This window comes from Gavialis gangeticus, unplaced genomic scaffold (genome assembly GCF_001723915.1).
Source record: "Gavialis gangeticus isolate Ggan-Ray unplaced genomic scaffold, GavGan_comp1, whole genome shotgun sequence".
Lineage (NCBI taxonomy): Eukaryota > Metazoa > Chordata > Crocodylia > Gavialidae > Gavialis > Gavialis gangeticus.
In genome coordinates, this window is record NW_017729032.1 from 130021011 (window position 1) to 130046173 (window position 25163).

General features: G+C 43.7%; 1 long non-coding RNA gene across 1 annotated transcript in view; it reads left to right on the forward strand.

The window, feature by feature from the left end:
* LOC109303430 overlaps window positions 1–25163 on the forward strand; it is a 108321-nt gene that overhangs the window by 39904 nt on the left and 43254 nt on the right. The window contains exon 2 of the long non-coding RNA XR_002099109.1: window positions 2085–2141. This is a non-coding gene — a long non-coding RNA (uncharacterized LOC109303430). The remainder of the gene's footprint in view (window positions 1–2084; window positions 2142–25163) is intronic.

Sequence of the window (25163 nt, forward strand, 5' to 3'; positions counted from 1 at the left end):
AGGTCCCTTCCAGCCCTAGTGTCTATGAAATCTATGAAGTCTATGTTACTGCTGGTTCAACTCAGGGCCTGAGCTTATATCTGTTCTAAGGCCTTCCCTGCTCCTGAGTCAGATAACTCTACAGTCAGCCCTATCCATACCTGCAGGCTGCTTCTCAGGCATGGTCCCTAATTGCCATCCTGCCACAACTGCAGCCTGCTTCAGCCACAGCCTGCCTGCTCTTAAAATAGCAGGAGCTCCAAGCCTCTTGCTACACCACTGCACTTTCAAGAAGCAGGCTCCTGCAGTTCACAACCTCAGGGGTGCGTGAAACCTCCAGGCCTGGGGGATTGTGGCTGCTGTGATCTCCCAAGATCAGGGGTTTCATGTACCTAGGAGCCTAGGAGATTGTGGCAGCCATGATCCTCTAGGCCTGGGGGTTTCACAGACCCCCAGGGCAGCTGCAGCTGGGTCCTGGCACTCAGTGTCCATGGGTGTGGGCAGGGCTGGATCAGTGCATAGGCAAACCAGGCACATGCCTATGGCTCTGAACTCTGGGGGGCCCTGGTTACATCTACCTTTCCCCCTCCCTTCTGTTGGCTTCATCGTAGCGGTGGCTGCTTCCTACTGGTGGCTCCAAGCCCCGCTCCCCCTGGGACCCGTGAGTTTGTTCACCTAAGGCTCACTAAAGGGTTAATCCTGCCCTGGATGTGGGACTCTGGGTCCCTGTTCTGCTGGGACCCAGATTCGGCAGCTGCTGGGGCTTAGAGTCCCCTCAGGTGCCCTGGCTGGGCAATGTGCATCCCTGTCAGGTCATGGGGCTCCCAGCCACCAGGGAGACCTCGCTACATGTCACGTGCAAATTAAAGCTTGATAGCAACCAGCTATAAAGTTAGTACATATTTTCAAGGTCTAACTTTATAGCTGGTTGCACCTTTTATGGCATAATAACTACTTTGCATGTGTAGTCGGTCTTAAAGTAATTGCACAGTTAACTACTTAATTATGCGATACCTGTAGTGTGCAGCAGGCGCCTAAATAGATCTAGTAAGTGGCATAGATTTCTTGAACCATGGGAAGGGGAAATGATCCAGTTCTGCCTTAAAACTGTGCTGCCAGAACATGTGCTGCCAATGCTGCCAGAACATCAGGCCATGTGAGTTTATGTACAAGTAAATGACGAGGAGAAATCACTGCTAGGACAGTTTCCAGTACTGGAATAAAGAAAAATTGCTTTAGCAGAATTAAAGTATGATGCAACAAAACAAAAAGCCCATCAAAGACCTGCTCCTGTTTTAATATCTATCTTATTCCTCAGGTGACAAACAGCTCAGCTTTAAAAATTTTTGTGGGGGATACAGCAGCAGCTGAGCACAGGTTTTCACTGCATTGACCATACTCAAGCTAAGGTTCCTTTTCTAATCTGATACAGCTAATTTAGATTTGTGAATATTTAAATTTTTCTCTTCCACATGTATTACTTTGAATTTATTAAAATTAAAGTTAATTTGCCATTGTGTTGTCCATTCACCTTTGCTTGATCAAGTCTCACTGAAGTTTCTTGCAATGCTCTCTGGCTTTGAATAACCTAAATAATGTTATCTGTGAATTACACTACCTCCGTGTTCATCTTCCCCTCTTGGAATAATAGATATTAACCAATATGTTAAAAACACTGACATTTTGTGTGCTCCCTTAGCTTTACCCAAACCTTAATTCTAAGTCTTCTAAGATACTGAAGCTGTATTTTCTTAGCTATTTTAAACTCTTGGTGGGAATGAGGTATATGCGTTTGGGTTTCTTTGTTTTTTATGATACTTCATATCACACGACTCTGAAGTGAAGCTAAAAAAGGGTTGGCTCACTCTCTCTTCTAAATACCTACAGATGTCACGCGATTGGTACCTACTGATACAGTTTTTTAAAGGTACAGTCTGTTCAAAAGCATTGTCAGTAATATATCTAAGTACTTAACCTTGACTAGTTTTGAGATGACCTTCTAAATTCCAATAAACAGTAGCTATACAACTGCTTTATTATATGATAGTAATACTAACTGTTATCAGTGATTATCTTGAACTTTATCCTTTTTTGATTTAATATAGTTAAGAGCAGATGAACTTGGAACTGGTCTGTGGGGGATACTGCTGTAACTTGCCCAGGTAGTAGTTACCTTTACATCATATACTTTTAGTTAATACTGATGTTTCTGCCATTTTCCATGCAATGTGGAGGAAAGAAAGAATAAATATTGAAAATTCATGTTTAAAAATGAGATTTTAGTTCTCACTATATAATTTTCAAGTTTCCCTTCAATTTGCAGTATGAGTACTTTCTTCTATGTAAGCTCACATTCATATCCTCTATTCCATTTCCAAGGACTAAAAGCAATGTCTATTATAAACTTTTATTTCTATTTTTTATTTTCTTTATGAATCTCTCCTTATATATATTAACTAAAAGAAACTAAATTAGAATGTTAGCCTTTCATACCCCTTTTGAACTTGTTTTGTTTAGTTGTAAAGAGTTCAAGATTTGTTAAGCCATGTATTTTTGAGGATATAGGGCTGCATGAGTTGGTAGGAAGTCAAGGAAGTCAATAGAGCAATGACAGTTAACAGACTGCCAGTCTGACCCCTGATTCTGATCTTATTGCCAACAGTGTATTGGTTTCTCTGCTTGCAGCAGTGTGTGATCAGAATTAGATGTGAAACATAGATTCATAGATGTTAGGGGCTGGAAGGGACCTTATAAGATCATCGGGTCCAGCCCCCCTGCACTTGGGCAAGAAAGACTGCTGGGTTCAGATGACACTGAAAGCATTGCATGCTTTCTCTTCTCTAATATTGTTCTCCAAGTTTATTTCCTGGAGATGAGTTTTATATGTATAATGTAAGCCTTTTCTCTATACTACTAACCTTAGATTTATAAATGTGTGTACTTTTCAGAAGAGGTACAATCAAGTTAAAATATTTCTTTTTTTAGCATTTTCTTGGCAAGTACTAGATATAGTTATTTAAATCACTATAAGCATTTTGCTTTCACTGTTAACTTTTATTCAGGGACTACAAAGACAGGCTTTGTGAATGTATAGAGGAAACAGATTTCTGGGAAAATAATCTTAATGTATTAGTCATAAACAGGGATTATCCAATTGCACCTGGTCTGACATAGTCAGACATTTGGGTGTGTAAAAAGGACACATTAATGACTCATTGCCAGAAAAGAATTGCAAAATCTAAAGGGAATGGTTACATGAGATTGTGAATTCAAGACTATATATATATATATATATATATATGTGTGTGTGTGTGTGTGTGTATAGAGAGAGAGAGAGAGAGAGAGCGAGAGAGAGAGGTGTTTCATTTTAATCACGGAAAAATTTGGATTTGGCGTTACTTTTTTTAAACCAAAAATTGGGGATTTTTTTTTTAACCAGAGAAAACTAGGATCCCTGGTGATATCTTATATTGGACCAACTGCATGGTTGGGATAGACTTAAGACAAGCTTTCAGATGTACTTGAAAGCTTGTCTAAATGTACTGCTTCACACAGTTGATCCAATATAGGATATCATCCACAACAACCCTTGTTTCTTGCATAAGTGGATTATCCAAGTTGAACAGGTGAAATTTGTGTGTGTAGCCATTTAAACACAAACCTTGAATTTACAGATCTACGAGGGTTTTATTTTGCATGTGATCAACTGCTGTTGGTACATATCACAAAAATGACTGGAAGCATCCCTTTATCTCTATCTGTAGATTATATGTGTTGTTTGTACCAGTGGCCAATAGCATATGCTTCCAAGGCAGTGATTGAAGTAGCAAAGGATTCAAATAGATGGGAAAAAATTCTGGCATTTAAAAAAAAATAGTGAGTCTTTTTTGGATATGGGAAAAATCTGGTAAAGGGAAAAGCAGACCATAAGCTCTCTTAACCCACAGAAATCATATGGAAAAATCTAGGTAAAGTAAACAAACAAAAAAGAAAGAATCCTCACAATCTTCTAGCTTTAAGAAAATGATCACTTAGGTTAAATATGAAATGCAGGGCAGGTAAGATGTTCCTTTAGTGGCGATACTATTTCAAAAGCACATATAAATATTGAATACCAATTTGTAAGTACAGGAATTTGAAATAAGTACAGTCCAAGTAATACTCACTCTGCAAGGGAGAGAAAGAAAAACTTAAATGAGAAATGAAAAACTGGCTCATTTTGTAACAGTTCCAAGAGAATAATTCCAGAGGGCTGAATAGATGGATACAAGAAGTACAGGCCACTCTAGACATAACCACTCATTAGACTGTAGAGATAAAATTGCTACATAGGATGGGATTCTGTATAAAGGATATCATGTCATAACAAGGCAATTTCCATTTAAGGATTGAGGAAATGTAAGAAAATAGCCATAGATACTGTATTCTTGCTGAGTATAATGCTGCTAGCAAAGATGAGCTAGGCAAATGTGAAATATTCAGTAAATACAGGAAACAAGTGAAAAAGGACCACCAAAACTGTATGAGAATTCCAATTGTTACTGGTTCAAGATTGGCATGGATATTTATTATTTAAATAGGAAGGGCTAGCTCTTATTAACAGGGATCCTGGTTTTCTCTGCTAAAAAAGAAATCCCCAATTTCATGGTGTTTCATTTTAATCACAGAAAAATGTGGATTTTGGGTTAGTTTTTTTAATCTGAAACTTGGGAATTTTTTTTTTTATCAGAGAAAACCAGTTTGCAGTTGATACCAAATTATGGGGCAAAGTTAACACACTGGAAGGCAGGGAGCACATACAGGCAGACCTGGGCAGGTTGGATCAATGGGCAGAGCAGAATAGGATGCAATTCAACAAAGATAAATGTAAGGAAGGAGGAATCCCCAGCACAATTACAGGTTGGGGGATGACCTCCTCAGCAGCTTAGAGGCTGAGAGAGATCTTGGAGTCATAGCTGACTCCAAGATGAACAAGACCCGGCAGTGTAAGAAGGGCATCAACAAAGCCAATCACACCTTGTCATGTATTAGCAGATGCATGACCAACAGATCAAGAGAGGTGATGCTCCCCCTCTATGAGGTGTTGGTCAGGCCTCAGTTGGAGTATTGTGTCCAGTTTTGGATGCCACACTTCAAGAGGGACATGGAGGATCTGCAGAGGGTTCAGAGGAGGGCCACTTGCATGATTAGTGGCCTCCGTGAAAGACCCTACGAGGGGAGGTTGGGAGATCTGGATCTCTTCATCCTTTACAAAAGATGGCTGAGGGGAGGCCTTGTAGCTGCCTATAAGTTTATCAGGGGAGGACAGCAGGGAATTGGGGATGAGCTGTTTACCAGAGTGCTCCAGGGAGTAACTAAGAATAATGGGTGCAAACTAGTGGAGAGTAGATTTAGGTTAGATATTAGGAAGACATTTTTTACAATAAGGGTGGCCAAAGTCTGGAATGGGCTTCCAAGAGAGGTGGTACTATCACCTAACTTGGAGGTCTTCAAGAGGAGGCTTGATAGTCAACTGGCTGGGGTCATCTGACCTCGGTCCTCTTTCTTGCCAGGGGCAGGGGGTCGGACACAATGATCCTTTGTGGTCCCTTCCTACTCTACAATCTATGAATCAATGAACAATGGATAATGGCCCTCTATTTTTAAGTTACTCTTTTGGGTAATTATTTCAAGCCCTCCTCCCCAAGGTGATATTATGAGTAACTAAATCAGTTAGCAGGAAACTCAGTAGAGTAGGAAGGAAGTATTTTTTAAAAAACAGTCCTGTCAGTTTCAAAGGACCTGTATTTCTCTTTGTTAAATATTGAATCACACCTCACAATGATTTATTAGGATGGCTACCTCTAGGACTTATGGGCAGAAAGATAAAACTTCACTGCTGCTATCTTAAAAGCTGCTTGAGCTGAAGACAATTAGCTCAGCAAAAGTTACAAAAGAACAGGCCAGAAAACTAGAACAGGAAAATACTCTGACAAGAATGCTCATCCCTTTCTGAGGCAAGAGAAAATGTTAGATTTCAAAATGAAACTGGCTGACTTTTGCCAAGGAAAGTGCTGTCCTATCATAGCCATCCTCAAGGTCGTTCCAGCAGACAAGGAGGGCCATCTAAACAAAAACCAAGGATGACACCAGCTATATTCTTGAGGACACCCAGAAAGCTACTGACAGAAATAATACAATTTCTACCCTATTTTTGGCAATGAAAAATGTTGGGAACAGCTTTTAAATGGAGGATTCATCTCAAGAACTGAATAGATAAGATTGTTTAGAGGACAAGAAGTGGCTGTATGATGAGGAAGTTATTGGCATTCAGAGATAGCAGGTATTGATAGATGTCCTCAATACCAGAGGCAAAATAATCCTCCTGCATACCAAGAACATTCATCTTTCCCTGGAGCTCAAGTATCTAATTCTGTATTTTATTAGTTGATACAATAGCTTTGTTAATTTGCAGCTGCTGATTTTGTTCTATGATAAGTTTATTTTGTGTTTTATTTTAAAGAAAGAAAAATTAAGAATAGTTCCTGGAGCTGATCTCTTCTATGTGGTGGATACTTTTCTCCTAATATGATGAATCAAGGAATTGAGGCCAGAAAATAAAAATGTAGTTTCTTCCTAGTGGCCCTTGTATATAAGAATTGCAGTATGAGTAGCTCAGAGGAAAGAAGCACAGTCCTGGATTATTTGAAATCCTTTGCTTAGAAGACAGATAACATAATTGAGAGGTGAGGATGTAAGGAGAATGCTAGAAGCATGAAATGAAAATGCTGTTGTTCAACTGTGAATTACACTTCCATTATCCAGGGCTAACATTGTCAAACCTGAGTGCCTAAAGTTAGGCACCTAAATCCATATTTAAGTTTCTAAATATAAGTGGCCTGGTTTTGAGTGCCTGCATCTCTAAAAACATTGCTAAATGCCTCCCTGCTGCTCACAGAAGCCAATGGGAACGGTAGAGTACAGTGCCAATAAAAAACGGGTCATGTGCTTTAGGTGCATAACTATGGATTTAGGTCCTTAGCTTCAGATGGCCAAGTTTGAAAGTTTTGGCTTAATGATAGATTTATGAAGCAGATTAACAAACAGAAGAAACTAGCATTAGCATTATGTCTTTCACAGGCTTTTTGTTTAGGGGCTTGCAAAAGAATGCTAGCTCCCTTTCAGGGCAGATAAGATTATGAGGAGTGACAGTCATTCAGCAAATTCTTTTTCACTCATTTTATAACATAAGATATCCTTAGCAGTGTTAAATACGCTAAGAAGCAGTGCCATTGCTCTACAATTTGCTTAAACAGTGCAATTTTGATTGTTTCTGTCAGTTGCAGTCATGCAACCTTCTTAGGTTCAGTAAGGTTGCAGGGATATAGCTGAGAGTAAATGTGTACCTTTAATTGCTTATCTATCACATACTCCACAGGAGATTAAAATCAACAGGAACTTGTCTTCTTGTGCATGCAAACCCTAACAAACTCAAAGCTCTCTTATTTATATTGACAGGCCTTTGATCATGGATCTTTTATGCAATCACGAGTTGCACAAAAAATTATTAATCATGGTTCTCCTTTTGCAAGTACAGAAAAAAATTAGACTCAAAGGCCCACAATTTTTTAGAGTGTTTAGCTAATTTGAGGTGTCTGAGTTCTGGGTATCCAACTTGAGATGCCTGATAGGGGCCTGATTTTTCAGAAGTGCTCACCTTTTACGATGTCCAATGCTGGATGTTGAAGTGATGAAACATTCAAAAGAGCTAGCCATTTTTAAACATTAAGGCCCACTGTGTGGTCTTTATACTGTTATAGGGTAGCTACTTATGTAAAAAACCCAAATGCCAACAGGTTTTGTACAGCCTGAGCATTTTCACAGGAGTGTAACTGGAATTTTTGATAGATAGGCATGATTGAGAACTTCTGCCCCCTTCCTAGAAATGATCTCTGCACAGAACCGTTCTTAATACAAAATTAACTAGACCACAGTGTGTCATTGTTTGCCAACTAAGAAAAAGAATTTGGAAGACTCTTTGTAACTGCCATTTTGTAGGCGCATGTACATGTGATATTATGGTGAAGCAATAAAGGTTTACACATGTGCTTGGGAGCACAGCATGTTGAGCTGGGTCAGAGTAGCCCTGGCTTGCAAGAGGCCTAGGGAGTCAACCTGCCAGTCCAGGGCTGCTCCTCTACCTCAATGTGCTGCAGAGGAGCTCTCTGGGCCATGAGGGTGCTACAATGTGGGGCTAGCTGACAGGCAGCCTGCACACTATAGTACCCTTGTGCCCTAGCCAGCCTGGTTCCCGTTTATATGTGCATTGCAGTGGCATTATTTACTCCATCACAGGATAGTACTTGTGTCCAGCAGTACTATCCTGTGCTGGAGTAAATTAGTTTATTCTGGCCTAATAGTGTCGCACACGTAGATACTGATATTTTACTGTGGAGCTAATTAGTCAGCTCTGTAGTAAACATCTCGTGTAGATGTGCCCAGTGGTGCCTACCATAAGAAGGAAGGAACTGGAATAAAACAACAACAAAAAATAGATTAACCCCCCAAAAAATATGTAGGCAGACAGATGGACAGACAGAGAACAATATATAAAGAACAATAATATTTATCTATATAGCTAATAGCAAAATGAAATCCTAGGAAATGTTTAATGACTGTAACGCTTGGTTTCTATGGCAGGGCCCCACCTGTTCTTTAGCCTCCTATTCTCTGTCTTCCACTGGCTCAGAGCCAGTTCTTTCCCCTGCTGTTTTCTACCAATCAGATTCAGCCAGGGCTGGAACATGCTGCCACCTCCCACACTCTGCCTCCAGCCTAGTTTTATGTGAAAAGTCCTTGACAGTGCAGTAAGTTAAGTCCCATCACCATTTAGCTGGCAGCCTATGAGGCAGAGTCCACCTGAGTAATTTAATGACTGGTCTTGGAGATGTGTTCACATGGCATGAATTTGCTGGAATTATTAAGATGTGGAAAACCTTTTAAAAAGTGTCTTGTTGGAAACAAATCAAACCCCTAGACTTAGAGAAGCACATCTGTAGTCTTGCTTTTCTCACACTATAAGGGTGTTTGTAGTGCTACAAAGGTAATATCTGTCCATGGGCTCTATATGAAGAAAGCCAGCATACCCAGCTGTATGTTATATTGGCCTTGCCTCACACCCCCAGCAGAGGAGGCAGGGACAGAAGAACTGTCCATTAGGGGCTTTTGTACCTGGCCTAATTTAGAACAAATCTGAGGATGAAATTTAATTTCAGTTGTGGTGTGGTTTCTGCAAAGAAGAGTCTAGACTACTCAGACAGCTAGTGAGAGCACTGACTTAGTTATTTCACATGTGCTAATTAATAGTAAAACCTTTGTATTATTGCTGCAAGTTTAGTACTTGTATTCAAAATCTCTGACATGCACAGCATTTTGGAAGGTGCCTTAGGGTTTGTTGGGCATCTGAGTTCTTAAATCTACTGTATGTATGTATGTATATGTATATATGTACCTATGTGTGTGTGTGTGTTTCACACTTTTATATAAACACTTTGTACCCTAATAGACCCATTTCTATAATCTGGTCTTCTTTTTTAATCACCAGGAATGAAATACTGACTCCGTAAGAGTCAGTGGCAAAACTTATGACAGTGGGGCCAGAATTTCATCCACGGTAATTTAGTGATTGGGTAGGTGACAAAACTGGTTTGTCCCTGCCTTGTATCCATGGAGGCATTTACATTTATAAAAATTGAGCATTGAAAACTGCCATTCTGACTGTGGAAAAATGGTTGTAAATGTAGTTCTTTGTTGTTATGTATATTTTTCTTTGTAAATTAAACTTTTCATTGACTTGAATTTTTGCACTTTCCATGGGAACTTTTGGATATCTTAGCCTCCAGATGCATTTAAAAAAAATATGTAACTTTTTACAACTCATAACATGATACATGGTTTTCGAATGCCTTTGGGTGCTTAATATTTAACATGCATTCTGATTTCCTTAACCTTCTTGTAGTTTAAAATCCTATAGATTATCTGGTAAGATTGTCATATTCTATTATGGAATTTTTAAAAAAAGGAATATGTCCAATACTAATTTAAAGGAAAATAGTCTGTTCTTGTAATCCTTAGAAGTTCCTGCTTTATACAGTGTAATTTATTTTGACACAGTAAAGATTAAATTTTTGCCAAATGCACTGTTTCACATAAGGCGACTGAGGCACTGCCTCATTTGCTGCACACCTATTATAGCCATATACACATAGGTAGTACAACCTTTTTCCATTAGCAAACTTTGCTAACAGTGACTACAAATTGTACTGAAGTGCATAAATAAGTAATATCCCACCTCACCCCCAAAAGTTAGAGAGAGTGAAGTTGCAGTGTTGCATAAAAGCTGCTTAAGGTCAGCAGGCACGCAAGGCCAGGTTTTAAGTTTATCGTGTCTGATTTTCACAGCAAAGTTAGATATCTAAATACTTTTAAAAATCTAGTCCACCACTCCTTTAACCTCCTCTGCAAGTACTGGGGAGTGCTGTGCTTTTGTTGCTAATGATTTCACAATAAAACCCACAATTGTTAATTAAAGATCTTTTGTTCAGAAAATAGTATATAACAACCATCACTCACTACACATCTATAAATGCCTCTCCTCAGGACCTTGCCAGGAGATGGAAATAAACTAATTAGGTTATGTTCATTTTATTTTATTTTTTAGAAGGCTGAAACAATCCAGCTTCACTATCAATGCACAGGAATTTCTAGAGATACTTACCTTTGATCTTCTGCCATACTCCACTGTAAAGATATCAGCTTCCAAGCATTTTAAAGAGACTGTACCATTTCCCTCCCAACCATAAAATTCTTATCTGCCAATGCTATGTCTTGTATTTATAATAGCTTAGTTGTTGCAGTTTACTCATGCAGTTATCTCAGACTCTGGAGAAGGAAGGGTGTTATTTCTAGCACTCCTCCTAAGCCTGGCATCAACACTCTGTCACCAATCAGCATTACATAGTCTAATTAGAAATAGCTCATTACTAAAACAAATGGTTGTGCTCCAAGTCACACATTTCCCACAAATGCAGCTGAGAATATTAACAAACTGGATGTCTGGATAATGTATAGATCACCTAGAGGGCTCACATGTCATTTCTTGGTACAATATATAGCTGTAACACCCAAAGATTTCGGGCTTATCTGTCTCTACTGCTTTGCTGCCAGGCTTATTTTGATAGGTCAGGGCTCAGTGACAGCTGGTATCAATTGATGGCCATGCAAGGCTCGATATTCCAGTTTTGCATTTGCTTCAGTCCACTCACTGAGACTTCATGCAAATCATGCTTATATCCAGCTAATTAATCCCCCAAAACAAAACAAAATAAAACAAAACAAAACTTCTGTTCCAGTACCTCATTCAAGATACAGAAACCATATGGATCTCTACATGCTACATAATTGTTACCATTTGATGTGCAATATCTTCAGTGTTTGAACTCAGCTACTGTTTTCCCAGTGAAACGCACAGGTGGGTCACATCTTGAAACTAGTCTGGGATGACTTGAAAGACGATGTTTCTAAACAATTCTGTAACTGAAAGTAGTACATTTATGCACCAGGTAAAGAAAATAAAAGCACCCTGCTGCAGCTGCTGGGGACTATCCGAATTGATTTGAAGCTCTCCAATCTTCAGAAAAGATTCAGAGAGCTTTGAATCAATTTGGACCTTTTAATTGCTCCCCGATTTGATTTGGATTCAGAGATTTGGACGTCAAATTGGACGCCAAATTCAGACGCGAATCTCCTTTGAACCAAATCACCGTGTGAAGCTTTGCACAGCCCTACTTCTCAGTGAAATTTTGCACTGTCTCCCTGAGTGCTGGGGGTGGGGGGGGACCTGGGGCCAGGGGAGTGTGGGTGGGCCAGGCATGGAGTGGGGGTAGGGGTAGGGGCAAGGGCAGGAAGTGCAGTCCTTACCACAAGGCCAGGCATAGGTACCTCATAGGGGAGGTATGGGGGGGCATGTATCCCCCCTGAGACTGCTGCTGCTGGCTTCTGTGGGCTGTCGCCACTCCCCATCCCCCCACTGCTGCTGCCAGCTTCTGTGGGTGGTCACCACTCACTGCTGCTGGCTTCTGCAACCCTCCACTGCTCACTGCTGCCGATTGCAACCCCCACTCCCCCACTGCCACCACCAGCTTCTGTGCGCAGTCACTATTTGTCGCCACTGCTGCCAGCTTCTGTGGATGGTTGCCAATTGCTGATTGCCACTTGCAACCCCCACCCCCCCCACTGCCACCATCACCACCTCCAGCTTCTGCGTTTGGTTGCTGCTTGCCGCTTCGCTGCTGACACTGCCACCCACACTTGTGCCCCCCAGTTTTGGAAGGCACCACTCATTCATGTGGCTGTGGCTGGCATGACCGGAGCTGCAGTGGCTCTGCTCAGTCCTGTCTGTTGGTGATGGCATGTGGCTTCAGCTGGTGTCCTCAGATGGCAGGGGGTGGCATGCAGGTGCCTGGCTGGGAGCCTGCCCTGGGGAGGACCTGGTGCTGCTGGCAGCTGGTGGTATCATGGATGGCTGCACCTCTTGGTTGGCCATGGGGCTCCAGCACTGGCAAGGCAGGCACTGGCCCAGGCTCCCTGGGCTGCTGGTGGAGACTGTAGCCGGGGAGCTTGGTAGGATGGGCCACTGGACACCTGAGGGGCCCTCCTCCAGTGATGTGTCACTGGGGCTGCCAGGCTGGGGTGGGGGCTTGGGCAGGCCACCTGTGCTGCTGTAGACAGCATGGCTGCTGCCAGGGTCACGGGGGACAAGGGTGTTTGTTAGTTGCCTCATAAAGGGCATGGACTTGCGGACACTGTTGGATTGATGATTGTGGTTGGTCACTGTGACCCACTGTGCCCACAAGGCTTTCAGTTTTATGCAGTGGTTGTGCCTGTGTTCCTGCATCTGGCCTGACAGCATGTCATAGATGTAGACAAGTGGAATGGTTACCCTGCTTGAGCTGGCACTGCTCCTCTTCCTCGCCTCACAGTACGATGAGGTCACCAGTCTCTTCTTTGGACCAGTTGGGGCCCTGGGTGGTGGGCACAAATGTGGCATGGCTGTGTGAATAGGCCTGGGTGAGGAGGATGCCATTGGGGACCCCGCACCGGCTCTCTGGGCCCCTGCAGGACTGTCTGTAAGGGCAGCTGCCTGTAAGGGCACAGCATTGGACTGGCAGCCTCACAGCAGAGGCAATGCCCCACAGCACCTGCAGGCTCTGGGCAGGCTGCTCGGGGTGGGCTATGGGCAGATGGAGCTGGCCCTGCTGGCCAGAAGTTGCCTGCAGCTGCATCTGGGGGCTGATAGGCCTGGCCAGAGGCTGCAGCAGCCTGAAGCACCTTGTGGTCCTGGATGGTGCAGTCCTGGCAGCTGCATGGAAGTGCAGTGCCAGGCAGTGGTGCTGGGATGCAGGCAGGCTGGCACAGCTAGGCTGCAACCTCTCCAAGGGGACACAGGGGTCTGCAATACCCTCAGGCTCCCTGTATGTGTGCCCCAGGGCTCAAAATGTCTCCAGGCTTTTAAAGCCTGAGACAAGGGCTGCCATAGAAGTGCCCCAGCCCTGGGGCAGGAGGGGCTCCCAGCCCAGAGCCCTGGGATTATCCTCAGGCCAGCTCCCTAGTGGTACTGCTGACCTGGAAGCAAACTTGTTTCTGGATTGCGTCTACACATGCATAACTGTGCAGTAACTAATTGCTCTTCAATTTGTTACCTGCATTTGGAGGTAGTGAATTTAATTGTGATTAAGGGTTGTTACTGCGCAGTAAGTGTACACATGTGTCGATGTGCATGCTTACTGCACAGTAAACTAGGCTACTGTGCACTGAGACATCTCATGTAGACATGCCCAACATGTATTAATAATTGTTGGTTTGTGCACTCATGAAAGCCTACAGACCTCCTTTTTCCCTATCAAGGTTTTGAATGACCACAGGATGAATGTGAGCCACCAGTGTGATGCTGTGGCTGGCACAGCTAGCCAAACTCTGGCATGCATCCACTGATGAATCTCAAGCAAGGCCAGGGAGGTCATCCTCCTGCTTTGCTCGGCCCTGGTGGGACAGCAGCTGGAGTGCTACATCCAGTGTTGGGCCCCTCATTTTGGGAAGGATGTGGAGAGGCTTGGGAGGGTCCAGAGGAGAGCCACTCATATGATCCAAGGCCTGGAGGGAAAACCATATGAGAAGAGGCTGAGGGACTTGGGATTTTTCAGTCTGGAGAGGGGAGGGTTCGGGGAGGACTTAGTGGCAGCCTGCGATTGCATAAGAGGGGTACATCATGACCTGAGATGGCAAGGTCTGATGGCCATAAGCTCCAGAAAGGCCAGCTTAGACTGGATATAAGAAAAAAGTTCTTTATGGTGCGTGTGTCCAGGGTCTGGAGCAGGCTTTCCCCGGGTGTGGTGCAGGCACCTACTCTGGACTCCTTCAAAAAACAAGTGGATATATTTCTTGCTGGGGTCACATGATGCTGGGGGATGGACCAGATGATCTCTTGAAGTCCCTTCCAGCCCCTAATATCTATGAAATCTATGAAATGTAATGCAATGTTACTCAGGAGGCTCCATAGAGGCTCATGATCTATTGAGCTAGGAACTGCAGAAACACGTACAAAAGCATGATTACAGCTCCGAGAAGCTAGCTCTCTGTCTGTCTAATATTTCTATTTGCTTCTTAATATTGTTATATTTAGTCCTAAACAAAAGTTTATTTAAATTGGAACTGAAGTTAAATTAGAACATTAATGAATGCTGGAGCCATTAGTTTTAGCAACCAGACACGCTTATTACTTTTGGTCTGGCTACCTCTGCATGTCCCTTCTTTTGTTTGTTACACTTAATTAATTTATTATTTTAAATTAGAGTGTGAGCCCTCTGCATGTGCTCACTAGACCGGTGGGGAGGGCAGGAAGGGAGGGTGAAGAGAAAAAGAGACATGGTTTCTGACTGGAGTCTTTTCATGGTCCTGAAATAATAGTGAAATCTTTAGCACCTACTGCACCAAATAGTTCCCAGCAAAAATGTGTACTGATATGAAGGTTCAAGTTAATATTTAATGAAATGCAAACAGTTTGTTGTATCATGAAAATACAGACTAAAATTACTTTAATATTAAGTTACTCTTAAGCAATGTGCTATATACACTTAATTTTGTAGGAAGTATACACTGCAAACCTGCCTCATGGAAGCCAACCCAAGTCTTGCTTTAATGACAGTTGCAGCTGGGCCTAGTCTGGAATGATTGTGCTAATTTGGATACCTAGGGAAGCTCAAATACAAGTCACTGCCGTATGTGAAAGAACAGCTTGTAAATAGGAATGGAATACCCTGGAATGAAGACCTTGTCATTATGCCCAAGTTGTGCAGCTTTGAGATTTAGAGGCAAAAAGCTCTACATGTTTGCTGTTGTGTTTGTTGTTATTTTCATTGTCTTGCTGTAGAATTATCTGGACCTCTGTGGTATTTGTAGCAGACTGAGTATTTTAGTAAAGGCAGTTACTTGAATTTATGCCCTGGTCAAGAATGGTATCAGATGAATCCTGATAAATGTTTTGGTTAGGAGTTGTTGGCTAGATACTGTGTTATTCTCAAAAGACTGAGGAGTTAAACTTATAGGACACATACACACATGCGGGGAGTCTGCTACGACATGCTGGAAATCCAGCCTGTTGGAACAGACTTGATTAATTGAGTCTGCTCAAGCACGTAAATTGACATGTGCTGGCAGCCTCACATCACGTGGATCAGTGGTGCAGCATGTGTCAGCGCTGAGAAAATGGTGGTGGCTCGCTTTGAACTAAAACACGTCTTATGTGCTTTAGTTCAAAGTGCACCACTGCCATTTTCTCAGTGCTGCCGTGTGCTGTGCTGCTGATATATCTGGTCCTAATGCAGCGCTGGGTGCTTTTAATTAGCGTGGCTCTCTAATTAAAAGCACCTGGTGCTGTATCAGAAATGCATATAAAAATGCCCATAGAATGATAAAGCTTGTTTATTCAGAGAGCCTTCTTAGCCTACCAATTTGCTGTTCCCGCTGGTTCCCTCCCACAATCCCTTGGCCAATGTAACAACTTATACATAACACTCTTAAAGGTATCCGCACAGATATAAAAGCTTAACTTATGGTTTTGGGAAGAATGTACAATTTTCTTGACTTGCATGTAGATGCTTAGAAACACAAATGAGGTATATGGATAGTGTTGTAGTAATCTTCTGTTCAATGCATTTATACAGCTCCTGTTAATACAACATCTAAGTACCTTGAAATCTTTAATAGTTATATCCTCATCAGTTATCTGTGAGAAGATGAGGCAGGGTAGCTTGACACCAAGCACTGTCTGTGAGGCAGGGAAGAACAGTTATCTCCATGGAGAATTGAGGCACAGAGGGTGTATCTACACATGCATTTATGTCACATTAAATTTACTGTGCAGTAAATTACTGCACAGTAAGTGGGAATAGGCCAACATCTACATGTGTAGACAACCTAGGACTAGATTTAGGCCCAAATCAGAGCAGCCTGCCATGTGCCCCTGTGGCCACTGGGGGAGCTCCAGTCACTGACCACATGGCTGCCAGCACTTGGCAGCCATGCTGAGGCCAGAGGCATCTGCCAGCATGTGGCGGCCGTCTTAAGGGCTCATCTCTGCCTGCACAGCCCTGCCCAGCCCCACCCCTGTCCAGGTGCCATGTGTCTAGCACAGAGCCAGCATGCAGCAGCTCCCTTCCTACCCACTCTGCCTCCCTGCACTGCCTCTGGCAACTAGTGGCCCATGCTGCTGCTGGCCATGGTGCTGGCCCTGCTGGCCCCACCATGCTGCCCCCTCCTGGCCCATAAGCCAGGGCTCCCTGGGGTGCTAGTGGGTGCAGCAGTCAGGGAGGAGTGCAGGGCAGGGTGCTGAAGGTCTGAGATCCCCTCCTCTGGTGATATGTCACTGGAGGTGTCAGGGTGGGGTTGGGGCTGCTGGGGTGCCAAAATGCAGCTCAGCTTCCACATGAAGGGCATGGTCCTGGGGGTCCACTGGATTGACAGTTGTGGCCAGTCATGGTCACCCACTGGGTCTGCAGGTCTTTGGCCTTCATGTAGCACTGCCGCACTGACTGGGAGTGACCCTGAGCATACATCCCAGCTGCCAAGGCCTCATAAAGTATATAAGTACATAAGGAGTGTGCATCAGGAACTGGGAGAACATCTGCTCACCAGGGCACCCCAAGGGAAGACAAGGTCTTACAGTCACATACTGCTGGAAGACCATTTTAGATTGGACATAAGGAAGAACTTCTTTACTGTCCAAGTCTCCAGAGTCTGAAATAGACTCCCCCAAGAAGTGGTGTAAGCACCTACTCTGGATACCTTTAAGAAATGCTTGGATGCTTATCTTGCTGGCGTGATCTGACTCTGGCTGATTTCCTGCCCCTTGGGGCAGGGTGCTGGACCCAATGATCTCACAAGATCCCTTCCAGCCCTAATGTCTATAAATGTGGATATCTGAGTGCCCACCCTGGGCAAACTGCCTCAGGAAATCTTCCTTGCCCTACAGCACCACAAGGACATGCACCTCCTCCTGGGTCCAGTTTGCACCTCTAGGACTCCAGACAGGCAGGCACAAGCAGACAGGGCTGGGGCTGGACATGGGGGAGGAAGAGGACATCATGCCCTGTCAGCTGATTGGGACCAGCACCCCTGACAGGGGCACAGCCAGGAAGTCACAGTTGTGCGACCAAGGTTCTTCACCATGGTCCTACAAAGAGAGAGAGGTGGGGGATGAGCAGCAGTGGTGAGCAGGCCCTGGTGAGATCACAAGGCTGGGTGAGGGGTGCAGCAAACTGCAGCCCATTGCAGCACTCACCTGTGGCCAGGCAGCAGCTCTGGAGTGGGACAGACCAGGCAAACAGCCTGTGGGCTGTCCAGGGGGGCACATGGGGCCCGCTGGGGTGCTGCAGCCACAAGTAGCTCCTGTCGCCTCCCTGGTGTGTGTGCCCCAAGGCACAAAATGGCTGCAGGCTTTTATACCCTGCAGCTAGGGACTGCCAAGGTGCTGTGAAATCCTGTGCAATATTGGCACTTTTAGGTGTGCAAATACCCACATAGTTCACAAGCTAAACCTAGAGATTTAAAATAAGAATCCATAGTGTCTGAAATATTCTGACTTGTGGTCTGAGTTCTTTGTAACAGGAGACTTTCTCTATTATATTTCTGTAAGCTTTCCAAAGGGTACCTTGAATCTAATGAGGTTCATAACCACTCCTTTGGCCTGTCAGGGGGTGACTTCTCAGCAAGGTGCCTTCAGTCTGAAGGAAGCATACAGATCACAGGTCTCCCACTTCTTGGTTGAATGATCTAACCACTAGAAGAGTGGGGGGCAACCTTTTTGGCAGGCATGCCACAAGGTAAGTTCTGTCCTCTCCCTGAGTGCCACACTGATCCCTGCCTGATTTGCTGCTCCACTGTCTGCTCCCTGTTCTCCCTGCTTTATGCTACCTTGTCCAATATATAATTCTTTCTGCTCTCTGCCCAGTCTGTCACTGTGTTCCCTGCTCCCTCCCTGATTTTCTGTGTGCCACAACCAGAGTCTGCCCATTCCATTTGTGTCATTCATGTCACAGGTTGCCAACTAGGATATTATATAAAAGATGAGCAATGCAACAGTACCTTCACCTGCTCCTCCTTGGACTTCCAACAGAAAGAACAAGCTTATTATCAATGGTTCCCAAAAGTTTGTCTACATACAGCCTAAGTCTAAGGAGTGAGTTTTGGATTGTGAATCTCAGCCTCACATAGGTCCCTAACTCAGGCCTGTGTGTGGATGTCTAAATTCAGGGAGAGAGAAGAACTTCAGGTACAACACTCTTTTTAGTATTTTCTATTGTCTGATTTAGCCATTCCCCTACCTACATGCTGAGTGTTGTGAATCCCATTCCTAAGTACCTAAATTATCCTGTGCTATTCTATAGGGGATTTAGGCAGGCACCTTGGTGCATTCCAGGAGTCATCCACCTACATCCTTTAGTGGTTCTGGCCCCAAATGGCTTGTCCAAGGTCACACAGAAAGTCTTTGGCTTAGCAGGATATCAAACCTTTGCCTAGCACTCTAACCACCTGCCCATTCTTCCTCTTCCCTAATGCCTCATTGCTATTGTGCTAATTATTCTTGATGATGACCATTTTTACACAAGCATATTTGTATAGAATAACTATTCTGTAGTGGCTGACCTTATGTGCCCAGTGTTTCTATGTGAGCTGATCTTAAAAGTACATTGGTGTAAAGGGTTACACTCAGGGTGAGGACAATATATGGCCCTACACTCCCACCTAAACAAATACTTGGTATCTTGCTAATCTTGTAATTGGTGATCATTTTAGTAGTTCCACTGATAATAGGAATTATAACGTGGAGATATGGGGGAAGAGATAAAGCAAATTTAAAGGCAATGAAATCCTGGAGTTTGTCTAACTTGATTTGTATAGTTGCTTTCTTTTTAAATAAGAACAGCAGGGCTAGAAGCATAGAACATTTATTTTATTATTCTGCAATTACACTGAATTAGACTGCAATGACCCCCAACATTTACAAATTACGCTTAATAAGCAAAGAGGTAGGCAAAGTCCCTGCCCCAATGAACCCAAAATCTTTCCCTGATTCTTCTTAATTTTCAGCTGTCATTTTGCTGGCTGCTTTAAAAAATGGAGAAAACCAGTTTTTTCTCTGTCCCTTTTAATGTCTATTTCAAAATGAGATGGTCAGTTATTTTTTAAGGAAAGAAGCAGCAGTGATTACTAGCTCTTGAATTTCTTGGTTACTTTTCTTGCTGAGCAGCAAGGGAGTCTTGTAGCAGCAGTTGGCAGTACTGGGAGAACATGGGAAAATGAAATTTACTTTCCTAGACTTACATTCAGTAAAAGCATATGGTCAAATTATGGAGGAACTCATGCCTGAGTTGAGATGCAGACACAATTCTTTGTTTCTTAGAGAAAATGCCCTTCTAATCAGCCCTTGATTCTTGAATCAATTTTTCTGTTTTCCTCACTTAAATTGGTGCTGCCTGGAACATTTTCTTTGTTAGGAGGTTTTGCTGAAAAAGGGAGGTTTGTGGAAAAAAAAATGCTCTTCAAATTAGATTGTTTATTTCCATTAACTTGCACTTCTGTGAGCAAGAGTATTGGTTCAAAAGTGAAGGGCAAGTGATAGTGGCATCTTAGGGACTTGGAATAATGAATAGAACTCTGTTCAGGTCAAACAACTCTGACCTAAGAAAAGAGCAGCTTGGTTATTGAAATACAAAAGATTATTTGGGACCCATTAGATAGCACTGCCTATGCTAAGGACTAAGCTTGTGTATCTGAGAAAAGATGCTATAATAGTGGGGGAGAGAAATTCTGCCCTCACCTATGCCATCACAATCTTACTAATTTGTATGGGCATAATGAGAGGTGGCTGATAGCTGTATGACAGGGTATATAACTCATATTTATATGGTATGACTTTCTGTCAGCCTTGAGTGTCTAGTCTACATGAAGATGTTAATGTGTCTGTTATAGCTTTTTGTGTTGTCATTCAGAAGCACTTTGTTATAGTTGAAAATATAAATTATTGAAAGAATATATTATATCTGACTTGTTAATTGATCTGGCAATATTTGTGATCCATTTAATTTATTTGCAAAGATTGGTTAATTGGTTTGTGTTTGTGTAAACATTTTAGGTAAACATTTGTACTTCTGGCAATATGGCAAAAATATCCATTTCCCATCCCTTTATACATATATTAGTTATTTACTATTTGTTCACATTTTAAAAATGCTTCAAATATCCAGTTGGTAACAATTCCATGGGATCAACCACACAATACATTCAAACCTTAATTCACAGATATTTGTTGGCCGTAATTTTGTTGCATAATGAACAAAAAGAAGAAAACAATACTTCACAAGTAAGTTACTGGTCTGGGCAGGTCTAAAAAGTGAAGAATTTGGACTGTTATAAGATCTTTTAAAAAAATGTGTTCAAATGAACCTTACATCTATTTCCTTTAAAGAGTAAAAAATATTTCTGTTGTGGTATCTTGACTTGATAATGTATTGGATTATAGGATCATAGGAAAGTAAGGCTGAAAGGGACTTCACGAGGTCCGGCCCTCTGCTCAAGGACCATCCCTGACTAGACCATCCCAGCCAAATGTCTGTTCTGCTCTTGAAAATGTACAGGGATGGAGATTTCACAATTTCTCTATGTAACCTGTTCCAATACTTGAACACCATCATAGTCAGAATGTTCCTCCTAACCGCCAACCTAAGGTTGATGCTTGAGGCCATTGCTTCTAATATTGTCCCCTATGGCCAGAGAGAAAAGCTCATCCCCGCCCTCTCTGTAATCACCCTTCAGGTCTTATAAGATGGTTATCTAACAACCCCCCACCAGTCTTCTCTTCTGCAGACTAAATAACCCTAGCTCATTCAACCTTTCCTTATAAGTCTTGCTTCCCAGGACCCTAATCATTTTTGTTATTCTGAGCTAGACTCTTTCTAAACTGTCCACATCCTTCTTGAAGTATAAGGCTGAAAACCAGACACAGTGCTTCAGGTGAGGCCTCACTAGTGCTAAATAAAGCAGAAGAATCTCTTCCCCTGATTTGCAAGTGACACTCCTATCTGTATTTGTGCATGTGTAACCCAAGTGGTACGCGGCTGGTACCCCCTCTTCCATTGAAGGGATGTCAGTGGGTGCATGTATGATGTGGGAATGTGACTGCCTAGTTGCCAGACAGCTTATCTCCTTTCCCTGCAGAGCAGAGCAGAGACCAGGGACACCCAGTGATACTTAACTATTTACAGGTTTAATTTTACAATATTATATAAAACTTATAAACATATACTTATATGCATATATACATATGCTATTTACAAATATCAGTTTACAAAGAGAATAACTCTTGTCAACCCTGAACTTGGGCACAGGCCTTGATTCTCTGTGGCCTTCCGGTTTGTATGCAGCCCTTCCCTCAACAGGGCCCATGCAGGCATGGGAACACTCAATGATAAAACACACGTTAAAAAGCAAGTCAACAAAGGAAAATCTGGCAGTGATAGGACAATACACCACGCACAGTGATGTTACATCAAATGGGATACCAATACATAACAATAATGAATATGATGAATTCAGGTATAGAGTCGCTAGCAGGCTAAATAGAGCAGCTTACAATCCTCTTCTAATGCAACACTGAAGACACAAGTTTAAAGTGAAAATCCCAGCAACATAAAGAACCAGAATGCAAATGTGGCACAGCAGCTGTGTCCCCAAGAAGAAATGGTACCAGGGGAAGGAACCCACTACCCTAACGGAACACCATTACCCTCCTCTAGGCCATGACTATGAGGGGTCTCATAAGCATTTAAACCACCTTTAAACAAATGGGGGCCCTAGGTTCCTCTCTACTCCCAAAGGGGAGTCATCTTCCCTCCTCCTCAGGGGCTTTCTTCAGATCACCCGAATGGGGAAGGCCCCCCCTCTCCTATGGAAATCCCGTTCCTGGATAACTCTCAGCAACCAGCAGCTTTTCATGGGCTAGGCTCGCCTTTATCTGTAAGATGGATACAGGGTGTCTTCCCTTGCTAGGGTGGTCGACACATCCATTGCCGCTTGCTACAGGAAGGCCCAAGCTTCTTTGTGTGGCTACTGGGCCCGTCAGCCCTCTCTCAGCCCTATGCACCAATCCATGCACTGAGGGGTCCTGCCCCATGCAGGGTTGGAGACCCACCTTGCCTCCCATCAGCTCCTCTCAGCTCTCTCTGCACTGTGCACTACCCTGTACACTGAAGGGGCATCTGCCTCATGCAGGTTTCGGGACCCATGCTGTCTTGCATGGGCGATTGGTGCCTCCTGAGTCAGGGGGGGCGTGTGCCCCCCCAGTGGCCAGTCAGCAACTGGGGGTCCCCGTGGCTGATCTCGCTGACCTGGAGGCACAAGTGGGGCACTTCTCCTGGCATCCCCACTCCCTGGGGCTGGCACTTGCAAGGGGGGGGGGCACCAGTGCTTCTGCCTGCCCCCCCGCCCATCACCTAAGTGGGGAGCACTGGTTGTCAGGGGGTGCACAAGTGATCTCAGGGGGTGCATGAGTACCCCCATGAACTCCCTATGCATTGCCATTGCTGCCTTGTGCAGCCAGGGAGGTCCCTTCAGTTCTACAGCCCTGCGCACTGATCTATGCACAAAGGGCTCTTGCCTCATGCAGGATTGGGGAGCTCCACTGCCTTGTGCAACTGCTGAAGTACTGCCTACTCCCAGTCACTCCATGTACCAATCTGTGCACTGATGCCATGGGTCCCTCTGTGCTGGGGTTGGGATTCAGCTGCTTGCTGCCTCCCACTCAGCAGAGGTGTCTTCTAGGTGCTTTCAGGGCAACAGCTCCACCCTGCTGGTCAGCTCCATCAGCAACTCTACAACCCTCTTCATTGTCCCTTGTCAAAGCCACCTGTGTGCTGGGGACCTGGGCTTTTTTAGTCCTTCTGGAGGCTCTGCCCCCAGATTGGAATCAGACCAATGGGAAAGCCTGAGGGGTTAGTTCCCTCTCAGGGCCTCTTCTTCATTTCATCCAAGGGTCAGGATGGGACAAGCCTTCTTCCTGCCTTGTCCTGACTGGTGGGGAAGGGAAATGTCCCCACCAATCAGCCTGAGCCATCCTGCACAAGCCAGCAAGCTGGGCTGCCACCAGTCAGCCTGCCACACATGTAATTATTCTGTCTCAAGTGCAGGATTTTGTACCTGTCCTTGTGGAATTTCATCTGGTGGATTGCAGCCCATTCTTCCTGTCTATCTGGGTCATTCTGCATCCTAGAGCTATGCTCCAAAGTGTTTGCAGCTCTGCCCAATATAGTGTCATGCATAAATTTGCTAAGTGTTCATTCAGGCCAGTGCAACTCGTCCAAATAATTAACAAAGACATTACAGAACAATGAATCAAGGGTAGATGCCTGTTGGAAGCAGTGTCAAAAACTTAGCTAAAGTCATGGTATACCATATCCAATGTTTTCTCCTCATCCACAGAGCCTGTTACTTTATCATAGAAGAAAATCAGATTGTACAGGCGTGACTTGCTCTTAGTGAATTCATGCTGGCTGTTCCTGATAACCTTGTTGTCTTCTAGGTGCTTCACAGTGGACTCCTTGAGGAACTTCGCCATGATCTTTCCAGGTATCAAAGTCAGGCTGACTGGTCTGTAATTTCCCAGATCCTCCCTCTGCCTTTTCTCAAAGATGGGCACTATATTTGCCTTTTTCCAGTCACTCGGGACCTCACCCAACCTCCACAAGTTTTCAAAGAGGATAGCCAATGGCTCTAAAATTACCTTATCCAATTCCTTCAGTAGCCTAGGGTCTATTCCATCCAGCCCTGCTGACATGAATGCATCTAGCTTCTCTAAGTAATGCCTAACATATTCTTTTATTAGTTTATGCTGTTTGTCTTCTTATCATAAAATCATAGAAAGTTAGAGTTGGAAGGGACCTCAGAAGGTCATCTAGTCCAACCCCCTGCTCAAAGTTGAGGAGAGTCTGAGGAACATCTTTGGAGAGATAAGAGAGATTTTTTGCAAGCAAAGCTGTGTCATTGAATACATGTATTAAGGCATTATGTTATTTGCATACGTTCTCCAAATTTCTGCATTTCTGAAGCCTTACCAGGTCTCACTGATGGATTTTGCAGGCAGCTGGGACACTGTATGCAGACCACCAGGGAGAGTAGTTGGCCACCTGGCCTATGGGAAAATTGATTGCTGGGAGATCAGGGCCTATCAAAAGAGGGAGGGGGTGGTCATTATCACCTTAAATATGCAGGAAGAATTTAAGAATCAGACCTGAAGAAGAATGCCTTGTGTGCAAAAGCTTGTTTAGCTCTATCCTAACTATGCAGTTAGTGCAATAGAAGATATCACCCAAAGAAATCCTTGCTTCTCTTGTGACAGCACTGACATGCACATGACAGCCAGAGAGATAGTGCAGCTCACAGGGATGGGAATGATTGTGCCCATTCTGATCAGAATAAGAAATACAAAGATGATTCATTGCACCATAGTTACAATCTGGCCTGCTCTCTCTCCTGCCAGCTGTTCCGAGTCTACAGCAGTGTTTGCGGCCTTACCAATGAGAAAGTCAAGCTATGAG